Genomic DNA, 14218 nt, shown 5'->3' on the forward strand with positions numbered 1-14218 from the left:
GAAGTCAATATTTTTGGAATATTAGGGTTTGTTGAAGTAGGACAAGTCTTAGGGGTAGGTTGTATGAGTAGAAACTGTAGCTTGATTTGTTTTAACTATGGCTAACTATTAAACACATGTATGCTAGGGATGGAAAGAATTGTTCATGTTCATCATGTGGACAAGGATGTTTTTTGAAGGGAAACATAGAGCTGGACCCGGAAGAGGTTGATTTGGTGTTTGACTGTAGCCCTAGCTATGCTAAGGTGGTAGCACAAGTGAGGATTGAATTGAATTGGAATGAGTCAAACGATGGTGTTGAGCTAGAGGAAAGCCATAATGTGGGGTTTGGAATGCACATTCGTTGGAAGAAAATGTGTATCAACTCCAAACAACATTGGTCTGTTTACAAGGAGACGATGGCTGAATCACAAGACAAGGCTCTGGAGTTGTTTGCAACCAAGACGGTTGATGTTCATTTCCAGCTTGACCTTAACCGGCGCTCCTCCCTCATTGATGCTAGGAGTCCACCACTCATGAGCTAAGAAGAAGCCACCGAATCTCCCATTATCCAAGATGCACCGTTGGAGAAGGAGTATGACGAGCATGACAATGGTGATAATGGTTTCGAGATGAATTACAAGAATGTTGGTGATTTGGATGCATATTTGACGCAAGAGGACATGGACCACTCTATACCTTATTCTCGATGTTATGCCTCGGACTCGGATGATGATGGTCACGATGAAGAAGTTGATGAGGATGGGTTGACGGCTAAGGAAGCCGAAAGAGCCGACATATTCAAGAAGGTAACTAGACGGGATATTCGGATACCATTGTTTTGTGATGCTAGTCTTGCGGATGGAGCCATGGTTGATGGTGGCAAAAGTTTACTTCTTGGAGCTAGGCCAATTTCCAAGAGGGATGTCGATGCCAGGACGAATGTGATATTTAAAGGGCTCACGTTCGATACCTTCTTGGAATTGAAGGTATGGATGAAGGAGTTCTCGGTTAAGCATCATCGCCCTTACACCGTTGTTCACTCGGAATTGAAGACGCGGTACACGCTAAAATGTGAAGACAGTAGGTGCCCATGGGTTGTCCGTGCAAGACCTTTCAAAAAAGGGCCCTCTTGGCACATAACAAGTTGTGTAACCACTCACATGTGTCGGGGGAAGAAGTTTGATGGCGCGGATGCGCAGCCGAACCACCGTCAACTCACATCCAAGTTCATTGCATACAAGCTCTCGGCTGAGATATCATCACTTCCAACCATGAGCATTAGGTCTGTGCAGGATACGATGAAATCTCGCTTTGACTACACCATCAAGTATGGGAAGGCATGGAAGGCCAAACAAGTCGCATTCAAGATGTTGTACGGTGATTGGGAGGAAGCATACAACCGAGTCCCTAGGTTGTTGTTAGCGATGGCCGCTACTAACCCGGGCATGGTTCATGTGGTGGAGCATTCTAGTACCAAAATGACATTGCATGACGGTAAAAGAGTGAGGGTATTTCACCGTGCATTTTGGTCGTTCGAGCAATGCACGAGGGCATTCGAACATTGTAGGCCGGTCATCACCGTCGATGGTACCTTCTTGACCGGGCAATACAAGGGCACACTATTGGTGGCAATAGAAAATGATGCAAACAACTGTTTAGTACCTTTGGCTTTTGCATTGGTAGAGGTTGAGAACAATGATAACTGGGAATGGTTTTCCAGATATTGAGAAAGAGGGTCATACCACCTTCAAAGGAAGTGTGTGTCATCTCGGATCGTCATCAAGGAATTCTCAAAGCGGTGGAGATTGACATTTCCGGGCATGCTCCCGTGCACCACCGATGGTGCATGAGGCATTTTTGTGCAAACTTCTACCGGGCATGTAAGAACAAAGAGTTGTCTGACCTCCTTCAAGATTGTTGCCTCGCTTACTTCGAGCGTCGCTTCGCGAACCTATTGATGGGATCTGTAGCATAGAAAACAAAAAATTTCCTACCGCAAGAACGAAAACACAAGCCAAGATCTAATCTAGTAGACGGTAGCAACGAGAAGATTAAGAGACTAACCCTCGAAGATCGCAAAGCTTAACGAGATTAGATCTCGTGGTGGGTGTAGTCGATCACTTGCCGCTTGCAAAAGCGCGTAGAAGATCTTGACGGTGCCACAATCGGGCAGCACCTCCGTACTCGGTCACACGTTCGGTGTTGATGAAGACGACGTCCTTCTCCCCGTTCCGACGAGGCAGCGGAAGTAGTAGATCCTCCTCGGAATCCCGGCAGCACGACGGCGTGGTGGCGGTGGTGGTAGACAACTCCGGCAGGGCTTCGCCTATGCGCTGCGGGAGTAGTATGTGGAGGAGGGGCGCTAGGGTTTGGGGAGAGGGGGGACTTGGGCGCCACCATCAAGGGGTGCGGCCAAGGAGGCTATTGTGTGGCCGGCCCCTCCCCTTTGCTCCTCATTATATAGGTGGAAAACCCCCAAGAGTTGGACTCCAAGTCTTCGAATAAGACCCGAACCCAAAACTTGCCATAAGCACGAAACCTACCCAAGGTGGGACTCCTACTCAAGGTAGGACTCCCACCCTTCCTTGGGGGGGGGGGTTGGCCGGCCACCAAGGTGGAGCCCACCTGGGACTCCTCCCCCTTAGGGTTGGTCGGCCATGCAAGGTGGAGTCCCTCTGGGACTCCACTTTCCATGGTGATTTCTTCCGGACTTTTCTAGAACCTTCTAGAACCTTCCATAAATGCACCGGATCATTTCCAAACTTGGAAAGTGACTTCCTATATATGAATCTTATTCTCCGGACCATTCCGGAACTCCTCGTGATGTCCTGGATCCCATCCGAGACTCCGAACAAAACTTCGAACTCCATTCCATATTCCATATCTACTTAAACGACATCAAACCTTAAGCGTGTCACCCTACGGTTTGTGAACTATGCAGACATGGTAGAGACTTCTCTCCAACCAATAACCAATAGCGGCATCTGGAGATCCATAATGGCTCCCACATATTCAACGATGACTTAGTGATCGAATGAACCATTTACATACGATACCGATTCCCTTTGTCACGCGATATTTTACTTCCGAGGTTTGATCATTGGTATCTCTATACCTCGTTCAACCTCGTCTCCGACAAGTGCTCTTTACTCGTACCATGGTATGTCATCTCTTATGAACCATTCATATGCTTGCAATCTAATTAGACGACATTCCACCGAGAGGGCCCAGAGTATATCTATCCATCATCGGGATGGACAAATCCCACTGTTGATCCATATGCCTCAACTCATACTTTCCGAATACCTAATCCCACCTTTATAACCACCCATTTACGCAGTGGTGTTTGATGTAATCAAAGTACCCTTCCGGCATAAGTGATTTATATGATCTCATGGTCGAAGGACTAGGTAACTATGTATCGAAAGCTTATAGCAAATGAACTTAATGACGTGATCTTATGCTACGCTTAATTGGGTGTACCCATTACATCATTCATCAATGACATAACCTTGTGATACGTCCCAAACGTATCTATAATTTCTTATGTTCCATGCTACTTTATTGATGATACTCACATGTTTTATACACATTATATGTCATTATTATGCATTTTTCGGCACTAACCTATTGACGAGATGCCGAAGAGCCGCTTGTTGTTTTCTCGTTGTTTTTGGTTTCATAAATCCTAGTAAGGAAATATTCTCGGAATTGGACGAAATCAACGCCCAGGGTCCTATTTTTCCACGAAGCTTCCAGAAGACCGAAGAGGAAACGAAGTGGGGCCACGAGGCGGCCACACACTAGGGCGGCACGGCCTGGGCCTTGGCCGCGCCGGCCTGTTGTGTGGGGCCCTCGTGTGGCCCCCTGACCTGCCCTTCCGCCTACATATAGTCTTCGTCGCGAAACCCCCAGACTGCGAGAGCCACGATACTGGAAAACCTTCTAGAGACGCCGCCGCCGCCAATCCCATCTCGGGGATTCGGGAGATCGCTCTCCGGCACCACTGCGGAGAGGGGAATCATCTCCCGGAGGTCTCTTCATCGCCATGATCGCCTCCGGATCGATGTGTGAGTAGTCCACCCCTGGACTATGGGTCCATAGCGTAGCTAGATGGTTGTTTTCTCCTCATTGTGCTATCATGTTAGATCTTGTGAGCTGCCTATCATGATCAAGATCATCTATTTGTAATGCTACATGTTGTGTTTGTTGGGATCCGATGAATATTGAATACTATGTCAAGTTGATTATCAATCTATCATATATGTTATTTATGTTTTTGCATGCTCTCCGTTGCTCGTAGAGGCTCTGGCCAAGTTGATACTGGTAACTCCAAGTGGGAGTATTTATGCTCGATAGTGGGTCATGCCTCCATTAAATCTGGGACAGTGACAGAAAGTTCTAAGGTTGTGGATGTGCTGTTGCCACTAGGGATAAAACATCGATGCTTTGTCTAAGGATATTTGTGTTGATTACATTACGCACCATACTTAATGCAATTGTCTGTTGTTTACAACTTAATACTAGAGGGGGTTCGGATGATAACCTGAAGGTGGACTTTTTAGGCATAGATGCATGCTGGATAGCGGTCTATGTACTTTGTCGTAATGCCCTGATTGAATCTCATAGTACTTGATACGTCTCCGACGTATCGATAATTTCTTATGTTCCATGCCACATTATTGATGATATCTACATGTTTTATGCACACTTTATGTCATATTCGTGCATTTTCTGGAAACTAACCTATTAACAAGATGCCGAAGAGCCGTTGTCGTTTTCAGTTGTTTTTGGTTTCGTAAATCCTAGTAACGAAATATTCTCGGAATTGGACGAAATCAACGCCCAGGGTCCTATTTTGCCACGAAGCTTCCAGAAGACCGAAAGGGATACGAAGTGGGGCGACGAGGCGCCGCCACCATAGGGCCGCGCGGCCAGAGGGGGGCCCGCACCGCCCTATGGTGTGGGCCCCTCGTCAGCCCTCCGACTCTGCCCTTCCGCCTACTTATAGCCTCCATCGCGAAACCCCTGATAAAAAGAACCACGATACGGAAAACCTTCCAGAGACGCCGCCGCCGCCAATCCCATCTCGGGGGATTCTGGAGATCTCCTCCGGCACCCTGCCGGAGAGGATTCATCTCCCGGAGGACTCTTCACCGCCATGGTCGCCTCCGGAGTGATGAGTGAGTAGTTCACCCCTGGACTATGGGTCCATAGCAGTAGCTAGATGGTTGTCTTCTCCTCATTGTGCTTCATTGTTGGATCTTGTGAGCTGCCTAACATGATCAAGATCATCTATCCGTAATTCTATATGTTGTGTTTGTCGGGATCCGATGGATAGAGAATACCATGTTATTTTAATTATCACGTTATTACCTATGTGTTGTTTATGATCTTGCATGCTCTCCGTTATTAGTAGAGGCTCGGCCAAGTTGATGCTAGTAACTCCAAGAGGGAGTATTTATGCTCGATAGTGGGTTCATGCCTACATTGATATACTGGGGAGTGACGAAACCCCTAAGGTTGTGTTGTGCTGTTGCCACTAGGGATAAAACATTGATGCTATGTCTAAGGATGTAGTTGTTGATTACATTACGCACCATACTTAATGCAATTGTACGTTGCTTTGCAACTTAATACCGGAGGGGTTCGGATGATAACCTGAAGGTGGACTTTTAGGCATAGATGCAGTTGGATGGCGGTCTATGTACTTTGTCGTAATGCCCAATTAAATCTCACTCGTACTTATCATGACATGTATGTGCATTGTTATGCCCTCTCTATTTGTCAATTGCCCGACCGTAATTTGTTCACCCAACATGCTTTTATCTTATGGGAGAGACACCTCTAGTGAACTGTGGACCCCGGTTCATTCTTTTATACTCGAAATACAAATCTGCTGCAATACTTGTTCTTTATCGCTTTCTTGCAAACAATCATCTTCCACACAATACGGTTAATCCTTTGTTACAGGCAAGCCAGGTGAGATTGACAACCTCACTCGTTTCGTTGGGGCAAAGTACTTTGGTTGTGTTGTGCAGGTTCCACGTTGGCGCCGGAATCTCCGGTGTTGCGCCGCACTACATCCCGCCGCCATCAACCTTCAACGTGCTTCTTGGCTCCTCCTGGTTCGATAAACCTTGGTTTCTTTCTGAGGGAAAACTTGCTGCTGTGCGCATCATACCTTCCTCTTGGGGTTCCCAACGAACGTGTGAATTACACGCCATCAAGCATATTTTCTGGCGCCGTTGCCGGGGAACGAAGAAAAGCTACACCACAAAGATTTCTAACTCCCACGTCAACTACACGCTAGCATATTTTCTGGCGCCGTTGCCGGGGAGATCAAGACACGCTGCAAGGGGAGTCTCCACTTCTCAATCTCTTTACTTTGTTTTTGTCTTGCTTTATTTTATTTACTACTTTGTTTGTTGCACTTATATCAAAACACAAAAAAATTAGTTACTTGCATTTACTTAACTTATTTCATCATGTTTCCTTTTAATTTTACCACAAAAGACATACCGGTAGGACGCGGGTCTATAATTGGGAGAAACAATATAGAAGAATTTTTCACTCATGTTAGTACCACCGAAGATTTTGAAGATAGACACTTGGTAGAACTTGCTCCCACTTATGAAATTGTCTGCCGTTGCTTTAGTTCGCATGTTGGAAACTAAATTTGTTAATCTCAATCCTATAATCCAACACATGTTTCTTACACTCGGTGATATGGAAGAAGGGGAAAAGAAAGATTTTGTTTTAGAAACCCTTCTTAGAGAATTTGGTGGTCTAGCAAGAGAGGCTAGAAAGGTCTTTGTAAATTTAATATGCTTGGTTCTCATACTAATTTTGTTGGTCTCCTTGAAAAAATAGACATGGATAGAATAAGGTACACTAATAATGCTAATGATGGTGGGGAGATCAAAGCACCAATACCATGTAAACTCCTAGCTATGAATGATGCACTAGAAAATAACTATGCTTGGCTTGTTCTCGAAAATTTGTTCGATGAGAGTAGCAAGCCCAAGACTAATGAAAAGGAGATGCTGAAACTTATGTATCCAATATACTATGCATGGTTGAGAAAACTCCAAACCCCGCTGTAGATGCACCACCCTTTGATAACACTTGAGATACACTTTCTCGCGCCTAGCCGAAAGGCGTTAAAGAAAAGCGCTTATGGGAGACAACCCATGTTTTTACTACAGTATTTTTATTTTGAATTTGAGTCTTGGAAGTTGTTTACTACTGTAGCAACCTCTCCTTATCTTAGTTTTATGTTTTGTTGTGCCAAGTAAAATCTTTGATAGTAAAGTAAATACTAGATTTGGATTACTGCGCAGAAACAGATTTCTTTGCTGTCACGAATCTGGGTCTAATTCTCTGTAGGTAACTCAGAAAATTAAGCCAAATTACGTGAGTGATACTCAGATATGTACGCAACTTTCATTCAATTTGGGCATTTTCATTTGAGCAAGTCTGGTGCCCTAATAAAATCCATCTTTACGGACTGTTCTGTTTTGACAGATTCTGCCTTTTATTTCGCATTGCCTCTTTTGCTATGTTGGATGAATTTCTTTGATCCATTAATGTCCAAGTAGCTTTATGCAATGTCCAGTAAGTGTTAAGAATGATTGTGTCACCTCTGAACATGTTAATTTTTATGGTGCACTAACCCTCTAATGAGTTGTTTCGAGTTTGGTGTGGAGGAAGTTTTCAAGGATCAAGAGAGGAGTATGATACAATATGATCAAGGAGAGTGAAAGTCTCTAAGCTTGGGGATGCCCCGGTGGTTCACCCCTGCATATTCTAAGAAGACTCAAGCGTCTAAGCTTGGGGATGCCCAAGGCATCCCCTTCTTCATCGACAACATTATCAGGTTCCTCCCTCGAAACTATATTTTTATTCGGCCACATCTTATGCACTTTGCTTGGAGCGTCGGTTTGTTTTTGTTTTTGTTTTTGTTTTGTTTGAATAAAATGGATCCTAGCATTCACTTTGTGGGAGAGAGACACGCTCCGCTGTAGCATATGGACAAGTATGTCCTTAGGCTCTACTCATAGTATTCATGGCGAAGTTTCTTCTTCGTTAAATTGTTATATGGTTGGAATTGGAAAATACTACATGTAGTAACTCTAAAATGTCTTGGATAATTTGATACTTGGCAATTGTTGTGCTCATGTTTAAGCTCTTGCATCATATACTTTGCACCCATTAATGAAGAAACACTTAGAGCTTGCTAATTTGGTTTGCATATTTGGTTTCTCTAGAGTCTAGATAATATCTAGTATTGAGTTTTGAACAACAAGAAAGACGGTGTAGAGTCTTATAATGTTTACAATATGTCTTTTATGTGAGTTTTGTTGCACCGTTCATCCTTGTGTTTGTTTCAAGTAACCTTGCTAGCCTAAACCTTGTATCGAGAGGGAATACTTCTCATGCATCCAAAATCCTTGAGTCAACCACTATGCCATTTGTGTCCACCATACCTACCTACTACATGGTATTTCTCCGCCATTCCAAAGTAAATTGCTTGAGTGCTACCTTTAAAATTCCATCATTCACCTTTGCAATATATAGCTCATGGGACAAATAGCTTAAAAACTATTGTGGTATTGAATATGTACTTATGCACTTTATCTCTTATTAAGTTGCTTGTTGTGCGATAACCATGCTTCGGGGACGCCATCAACTATTCTTTGTTGAATATCATGTGAGTTGCTATGCATGTCCGTCTTGTCCGAAGTAAGAGAGATCTACCACCTTAATGGTTGGAGCATGCATATTGTTAGAGAAGAACATTGGGCCGCTAACTAAAGCCATGAATCATGGTGGAAGTTTCAGTTTTGGACATATATCCTCAATCTCATATGAGAATAATAATTGTTGCCACATGCTTATGCATTAAAGAGGAGTCTATTATCTGTTGTCTATGTTGTCCCGGTATGGATGTCTAAGTTGAGAATAATCAAAAGCGAGAAATCCAAAATGCGAGCTTTCTCCTTAGACCTATACAGGCGGCATGGAGGTACCCCATTGTGACACTTGGTTAAAACATGTGCATTGCGATGATCCGGTAGTCCAAGCTAATTAGGACAAGGTGCGAGCACTATTAGTATACTATGCATGAGGCTTGCAACTTGTAAGATATAATTTACATAACTCATATGCTTTATTACTACCGTTGACAAAATTGTTTCATGTTTTCAAAATAAAAGCTCTAGCACAAATATAGCAATCGATGCTTTCCTCTTTGAAGGACCATTCTTTTTACTTTTATGTTGAGTCAGTTCACCTATCTCTCTCCACCTCAAGAAGCAAACACTTGTGTGAACTGTGCATTGATTCCTACATACTTGCATATTGCACTTGTTATATTACTCTATGTTGACAATTATCTATGAGATATACATGTTACAAGTTGAAAGCAACCGCGCGAAACTTAATCTTCCTTTGTGTTGCTTCAATACCTTTACTTTGATTTATTGCTTTATGAGTTAACCCTTATGCAAGACTTATTGATGCTTGTCTTGAAGTACGATTCATGAAAAGTCTTTGCTTTATGATTCACTTGTTTACTCATGTCATTACCATTGTTTTGATCGCTGCATTCATTACATATGTTTACAAATAGTACGATCAAGGTTATGATGGCATGTCACTTCAGAAATTATCTTTGTTATCGTTTTACCTGCTCGGGACGAGCAGAACTAAGCTTGGGGATGCGAATACGTCTCCGACGTATCGATAATTTCTTATGTTCCATGCCACATTATTGATGATATCTACATGTTTTATGCACACTTTATGTCATATTCGTGCATTTTTACCGGAACTAACCTATTAACAAGATGCCGAAGAGCCGATTCTTTGTTTCTGTTGTTTTTGGTTTCGTAAATCCTAGTAACGAAATATTCTCGGAATTGGACGAAATCAACGCCCGTGGTCCTATTTTGCCACGAAGCTTCCAGAAGACCGAAAGGGATACGAAGTGGGGCGACGAGGCGCCGCCACCATAGGGTCGCGCGGCCAGAGGGGGGCCCGCGCCGCCCTATGGTGTGGGCCCCTCGTCAGCCCTCCGACTCTGCCCTTCCGCCTACTTATAGCCTCCGTCGCGAAACCCCTGATCAAAAGAACCACGATACGGAAGACCTTCCAGAGACGCCGCCGCCAATCCCATCTCGGGGGATTCTGGAGATCTCCTCCGGCACCCTGCCGGGGAGGGGATTCATCTCCCGGAGGACTCTTCACCGCCATGGTCGCCTCCGGAGTGATGAGTGAGTAGTTCACCCTTGGACTATGGGTCCATAGCAGTAGCTAGATGGTTGTATTCTCCTCATTGTGCTTCATTGTTGGATCTTGTGAGCTGCCTAACATGATCAAGATCATCTATCTCGTAATTCTATATGTTGTGTTTGTCGGGATCCGATGGATAGAGAATACCATGTTATGTTAATTATCACGTTATTACCTATGTGTTGTTTATGATCTTGCATGCTCTCCGTTATTAGTAGAGGCTCGGCCAAGTTGATGCTAGTAACTCCAAGAGGGAGTATTTATGCTCGATAGTGGGTTCATGCCTTCATTGATATCTGGGGAGTGACAGAAACCCCTAAGGTTGTGTTGTCTTCGTTGCCACTAGGGATAAAACATTGATGCTATGTCTAAGGATGTAGTTGTTGATTACATTACGCACCATACTTAATGCAATTGTCTGTTGCTTTGCAACTTAATACTGGAGGGGGTTCGGATGATAACCTGAAGGTGGACTTTTTAGGCATAGATGCGAGTTGGATGGCGGTCTATGTACTTTGTCGTAATGCCCAATTAAATCTCGTTGTACTTATCATGACATGTATGTGCATTGTTATGCCCTATCTATTTGTCAATTGTCCGACTGTAATTTGTTCACCCAACATGCTTTTATCTTATGGGAGAGACACCTCTAGTGAACCGTGGACCCCGGTCCATTCTTTTATACTTGAAATACAAATCTGTCGCAATACTTGTTCTTTACTCGCTCGTCTTGCAAACAATCATCTTCCACACAATACGGTTAATCCTTTGTTACAGCAAGCCGGTGAGATTGACAACCTCACCTTGTTTCGTTGGGGCAAAGTACTTTGGTTGTGTTGTGCAGGTTCCACGTTGGCGCCGGAATCTCCGGTGTTGCGCCGCACTACATCCCGCCGCCATCAACCTTCAACGTGCTTCTTGGCTCCTCCGGTTCGATAAACCTTGGTTTCTTTACGAGGGAAAACTTGCTCGCTGTGCGCATCATACCTTCCTCTTGGGGTTCCCAACGAACGTGTGAATTACACGCCATCAAGCATATTTTCCGGCGCCGTTGCCGGGAACGAAGAAAAGCTACACCACAAAGATTTCTAACTCCCACGTCAACTACACGCCAGCAGTACTCATCATGATATATGTATGTGCATTGTTATGCCTTCTTTATTTGTCAATTGCCCAACTGTAATTTGTTCACCCAACATCTGTTTATCTTATGGGAGAGACACCACTAGTGATCTGTGGACCCCGGTCCTATTCTTTACATCTGAAATACAAATCTGCTGCAATTATTCTTTACTGTTCTTCGCAAACAATCATCATCTTCCACACAATATGTTTAATCCTTTGTTACAGCAAGCCGGTGAGATTGACAACCTCACTGTTACGTTGGGGCAAAGTACTTTGATTGTGTTGTGCAGGTTCCACGTTGGTGCCGGAATCGCTGGTGTTGCGCCGCACTACACTCCGCCGCCATCAACCTTCAACGTGCTTCTTGGCTCCTACTGGTTCGATAAACCTTGGTTTCTTTCTGAGGGAAAACTTCCTACTATACGCATCACACCTTCCTCTTGGGGTTCCCAACAGACGTGTGTCTTTCACGCGCAATCAAGCATTTTTTCTGGCGCCGTTGCCGGGGAGATCAAGACACGCTGCAAGGGGAGTCTCCCACTTCCAATCTCTTTACTTTGTTTTTGTCTTGCTTTACTTTACTTTATTTACTGTTTTGTTTGCTCTTATATCAAAAAGACAAAAAATTAGTTGCTAGTTTCACTTTATTTACTGTCTTGTTCTCTTATATCAAAAACACAAAAAATTAGTTACTTGCATTTACTTTATCTAGTTTGCTTTATTTACTACTGCTAAAATGGGTACTGTTGAGAATACTAAGTTGTGTGACTTCACTAGCACAAATAATAATGATTTCCTATGCACACCTATTGCTCCACCTGCTACTACAGCGGAATTCTTTGAAATTAAACCTGCTTTACTGAATCTTGTTATGAGAGAGCAATTTTCTGGTGTTAGTTCTGATGATGCTGCTGCCCATCTTAATAATTTTGTTGAATTATGTGAAATGCAAAAGTATAAGGATGTAGATGGTGACATTATAAAATTGAAATTGTTTCCTTTCTCCTTAAGAGGAAGAGCTAAAGATTCGTTGCTATCTCTACCTAGAAATAGTATTGATTCATGGACTAAATGTAAGGATGCTTTTATTGGTAGATATTATCCTCCCGCTAAAATTATATCTTTGAGAAGTAGCATAATGAATTTCAAGCAATTATATAATGAACATGTTGCTCAAGCATGGGAGAGAATGAAATCTTTGGTAAAGAATTGCCCTACCCATGGACTGATGATGTCTACGGGAGCTTCTATTCTTGTAGACAGTGTTGGGCCTCCAAGAGCAGAGGTTTGTAGAACAGCAGCAAGTTTCCCTTAAGTGGATACCCAAGGTTTATCGAACTCAGGGAGGAAGAGGTCAAAGATATCCCTCTCATGCAACCCTGCAACCACAAAGCAAGAAGTCTCTTGTGTCCCCAACACACCTAATAGGTGCACTAGTTCGGCGAAGAGATAGTGAAATACGGGTGGTATGAATAAGTAGTAGCAACGAGCACCAGAAAAGTGCTTTGCCCAGGGACGAGTAAACAAGCAGTAGTAATGCAGCAGTAGTAACGCAGATAGAAACAATAAACAAGCGGCCGATAGCGTATTTAGGAACAAGGCCTAGGGATTAGACTTTCACTAGTGGACACTCTCAACATTGATCACATAACAGAACAGTATAAATGCATACTCTACACTCTTGTTGGATGATGAACACATTGCGTAGGATTACACGAACCCTCAATGCCGGAGTTAACAAGCTCCACAATAATGCTCATATTTTAGTAACCTTTAGTGTAAGATAGATCAAAAGACTAAACCAAGTACTAGCATAGCATGCACACTCGTCACCTTCATGCATATGTAGGAGGAATAGATCACATCAATATTATCATAGCAATAGTTAACTTCGCAATCTACAAGAGATCATGATCATAGCATAAACCAAGTACTAACACGGTGCACGCATTCGTCACCTTTGCACACGTGCGGGAGGAATAAAACTACTTTAATAACATTGCTAGAGTAGCACATAGATAAATTGTGATACAAACACATTGCAATCATAAAGAGATATAAATAAGCACCTCACTATGCCATTCATCGGTGAATAAGTATTCCGTGAAATATAGCCTAAGAGACCCACACGGTGCACACACACGTCACCTTTACACACGTGGGACAAGGAGTCTCCGGAGATCACATAGGTAAAACTCACTTGACTAGCATAATGACATCTAGATTACAAGCATCATCATATGAATCTCAATCATGTAAGGCAGCTCATGAGATTATTGTATTGAAGCACATAGGAGAGAGATGAACCACATAGCTACCGGTACAGCCCCAAGCCTCGATGGAGAACTACTCCTCCTCATGGGAGCAGCGAGCGGTGATGAAGATGGCGGTGGAGATGGAAGCGGTGTCGATGGAGAAGCCTTCCGGGGCACTTCCCGCGCGCCGGCAGGGTGCCGGAACAGAGACTCCCGTCCCCGGATCTTGGCTTCGCGATGGCGGCGGCTCCGGAAGGTTTTCCGTATCGTGGTTCTTCTTCTCGGGGTTTTCGATCCAGGGGCTTTATATAGGCGAAGAGGCGGCGCAGGAGGGCCGACGGGGGGCCACACCATAGGGCGGCGCGGCCCCCTCCGGCCGCGCCGCCTATAGTTTGGTGGCCCCGTGGCCCCCTCCGACCTCTCGGGTGTGTTCGGATGCTTCCGGGGATTCTAAGATCTTTGGCGTTGATTTCGTCCGATTCCGAGAATATTTCGTTACTAGGATTTCTGAAACCAAAAACAGCGAGAAAACGTGAACCGGCACTTCGGCATCTTGTTAA

Source organism: Lolium rigidum, chromosome 6 (assembly GCF_022539505.1).
Source record: "Lolium rigidum isolate FL_2022 chromosome 6, APGP_CSIRO_Lrig_0.1, whole genome shotgun sequence".
In the NCBI taxonomy this organism is placed as follows: domain Eukaryota; kingdom Viridiplantae; phylum Streptophyta; class Magnoliopsida; order Poales; family Poaceae; genus Lolium; species Lolium rigidum.